Genomic DNA, 4,094 nt, shown 5'->3' with positions numbered 1-4,094 from the left:
TCGCTGGATCTGTTAAGTATTAATCTTAAAACAGTTTATCATTTCATGTCACATGAAGTCTGACAAATTAAATTTCTTTGCCTTGAGATATTCAAAGCACTTGATGCCAACATTTAGCAAATACTGTATGTCTTGTATGATCTAGGCTTGTCATACTTTACTGCATAAAATCATCATAGGCAGATTTTCACAAATGTGAAATTTTATCCATTTATTTTCTAGAGAAGGAAAAGCAAAACAATTTTAACATGAAGGGAAGAAGCAACCAATAGTTAGCAGGACCAAAGTTATTTTGTCATTCTTTTAACTCCCTATTATCAGTGATTTACTATAAACTTATTATATTCTTAATGAGGAAGAAAAGAGTGTCTTGTACACACCAGGACTTTGTTCCTCTTTCCTATAGATTGGACATTTGGTGGGAGTGAATTTGGGAAATCCCCTACTAGCATCCTGCTTTGTTGCTGTTTTGGGCAGCCTCTCTCTTGCCTCATATAAATTATGAGTATCTTTTTGGAATTGTGGGCTGGCTTCAGGGGAAAATGAGCTAAGTTTTAACTTCATCTTACTGTGTGAATGAATTAAGTATGCCCCTGGTTGTGCTGAAAAGCCTTAGTGCATAGAAGAAAAAGCAATAGTTTAAGGCGAGGGTTTGAGAAATAAAAACAGCAATTAATGAGGATTTGGCAATTCTGATAGAACATACTAACTTTATGGTTAGGTTTCAATCCTGGCTCACTACTTACCCTCTCAGACCCTTAGTTTTCTTATTTTTAAAATGAGGCTATTAATGTCTCCTTATGAGTGTAACGATTACATTGAGATAAAGCACATAATGTGCTTATAAAAATGCTTGTACCAAAATAAAAACACTGTACCAAAAAGAAATCATTGCAGGAGATGGCACTGATCATAAACTCATTGTACTGAAGGAAGAAGTGCATGCTGCACCGGAAGCACTAGGGAAAAACAGAGTTCTAAGAATTGACAGAATACTAATTAAGATAGTTTAAAAAAAAACCAGATGTAAGGCTGAAAGCTGGTTTTTGTTCATGTTGAAAAATTTGGAAGATAGCTGCCAGACCAACTGACCAGAAGAGATCCCTACATGTGTCTATTGTGAAGAAAAGTAATCCAACAGAACCATAGAGCTACCATATAATATCATTAATACATGCAAGTAAAATTATGGTGATGATACTTCAGAAATGGTTACAGTACATTGACAGGGAACTGCTAACGATTCAGGCCAAATTCAGGAGTTGTTATGTCCCATGGAGTCAATTACAACTCATACCGACCCTGTGAACACGAGATCTGAACCCTGTCCTATCCTGCACCATCTTCATCAGCTCTGAAGTAACTGAGCCCATTGTTGCAGTCACTGTGTCTACATCTAGCTGAGGGTCTTCTCTCTCACTAAGCACCTTTCCAAGCACGATGTCCATTTCCAAGGAAAAGCCCCTCCTAACAACATTCCCAAAATATGTGGGACAAAGTTTCACCAGTCTTACTCTATGAAGCACTCTGGCTATACCTTTTCCAAGACATATATGTTCCTTTGGCAAAGTATGGCAGTCCAAATTCAAAAGAAGGGCTATCATTACTGAAGTCAGACGGATCTTGGCAAGAAGAAAGTGTCAATTAGATATTTACCTTACTTTGTTGACTATGCAAAGGCACTTGACTATATAGATCATAAGAAATTATGGACAACATTGAAAAGCATGAGAATTTAGAACAATATGCTCATGGTGAGCCTGTGCATAATGAGGTTACTGCATGATTTCAGATCAGTAAAGATGTGCAGCAGGGTAATATCTTTTCACCATACTTATCCAATATGAATGAACAAATAATCTAAGAAGTGGAGTGTGTGAAGAAAAGGATGGCATCAAAATGAGAAGATTTCTTTATAACCTGTGATGTACAGGCAACAGAGTCTTGTTTGCTGAAAACAAAGACAAAGCGCTTACTCATGAAAAGTCAAGACCACAACCTTCAGTATAGATTATACCTCAATATAAAAAAATTTAAAATCTTCACAACTGGACCAACAAGGAACATCAAGATAAATGGAGAAAAGATTAAAGTTGTCAAAAGATTTCCTTTTTCTTGACTCCACAATCAACATCCACAGAAGGAGCAGAAATCAAAAGATGTCCTGCATTGGGCAAGCCTGCTACAAAAGACTTCTTTAAAGTATTAAAAAGCAAAGATGTTACATTGAGGACTAAGGTGCTTTTGACCCAAACTGTGTATTTTCAATCATGTTATTCATGCAATACATGGACAATGAATGAGTAAGAAAAACTGAAGAATAATTCAGATGCATTTAAATTGTGGTGTGGTCAAATACTGAATGTGCTGTGGACTGCTAAAATAATAACCAATCAGAATGTCCCTTAGATTTGAAGAGGGTAAGACTTATATGCTTTGCTTTTTACCTTTTTTCCTCCTTTTTTTGTTGTTGTGTGTTGTCAAATCAGACCCAACTGGCACAGGAGGAGATTGCCCCCTCCTTCTCCAGCAGAGCATCTGGTGGGATTGAACTGTGTGCCTTCAAGATTGCAGCACAGCTTCTTGCAACTAGGCCACTAGGGCTCCCTTCAAGACATATATATGCTTTGGACATGGTATTTGGCAAGACAGTCCTGGTGTCATGAAGGACCAGTCTACCATTTTTCTAAGAGAAAGAGGAAGATTTGTCAAAGAGATATTTAAACCAGTGGCTGCAACATTGGGTTCAATCATTTTTCTTCTGCACTATGAGAGCTGATGGGATGACCCCTAACAGCAGCCACAAGAGTGTCTGTAACATACTAATGGTTCTGTAAACGCTAATTATGGTTGTGTTGTGGTTAGGTGCCATTGAGTAGACCAGACCTCAAAGTGATTAAGAACAACATATTGAAACCTTGCTCTGTCCTACCCTGTTCTCAACAAAACTTTGCAATGCTCCTGATACAGTTACTACATCAGTCTGTATCATTAAAGGTCTCTCTCTTTTGCTGACCGTCTACTTTTCCAAGCAATTACTATTTTTGTTGTCAATTATAATTGTGGGAGAAGGATGGCAATCTCCTCCTGTGTGATTAATTGCCTCTGAAAACCTGCCAGAGGGTCAGATACGGGTCACTCCCCACTCGATGGTACACAACAATAATAACCATTATAATTGATTGACATTTGTGAAGTTTTCAGATTTCTTTAAATTTCTTAGGCACTTCTCTCTGGTATAAAACACTTGCTTATTAAATATTGTCAATTTGATCAACTGCATAAGGGCAGGAATTCTATAATTTCTTTGTAGCCCTGTACTATTTAGCATCTTAAGTGAAAAAAGTACTTGGCATATTTGTTGACATCAATAAATAATAGATTATACTACGACTGGGTTCTTCTGTTCTTTAGTTGGCAGTAAACCGAGAGACAAATTTCCAGTGCAGGTTATATGAGCTTAATCTTTCCTACAGTTTCACCGTATTTATTTTTTAATTGCTGATACAGATGCATCTATAATAAATATTTGGGTTTTTTGTGATGCTTAAGCACAGTCCCAATTACAAAATAATTTAGAAGTTAAAGTTGAAATACAAACAGCCTAAATTAGAAATGAAACAAAATTATGTCTGTTAGCAACAGTTCTGAAATGTTGTATAGTGACAACAAAGGCATCAACTTAAGTATTTTACAAAATTAAGTTTGGTTTGTATATTTTCTTGAAGTGGATATTCTCTCAATATTCCTATCATTTCATCTGCATCTTCCTAAAAATTATTTTAACACTTTCATTACTTGATTTTCTTTTCCTTTCCCCCCCTTCCATATTAAAAAATGGTGTTTAATTGACTTACAAAGTCAGTAGAATATTGTTTGTTTTTTTTTTTCGCTGCAGCTGAAAGCTTCTTTATTGTGGTAAAATGGCGGCCGCGGCGCCAGAATATTGTTTGAAACCAATAATGGCTCTATGTTTTTTTTTAAGCCAGCACCTGTTGTATCTGAATTAAAACAATTGACTCCAAAGTGCAGTATCATTGCTAAGTCCCACAGCTCTTTATCTCAGACTTATCAACGCCTTTGAATTTCTCAGT

This window comes from Elephantulus edwardii, unplaced genomic scaffold (assembly GCF_000299155.1).
Source record: "Elephantulus edwardii isolate Elephantulus edwardi_28Jun2011 unplaced genomic scaffold, EleEdw1.0 scaffold00171, whole genome shotgun sequence".
NCBI lineage: Eukaryota > Metazoa > Chordata > Mammalia > Macroscelidea > Macroscelididae > Elephantulus > Elephantulus edwardii.
The sequence above is the reverse complement of the archived record's forward strand: the minus strand, read 5'-3'. Positions refer to the sequence as shown.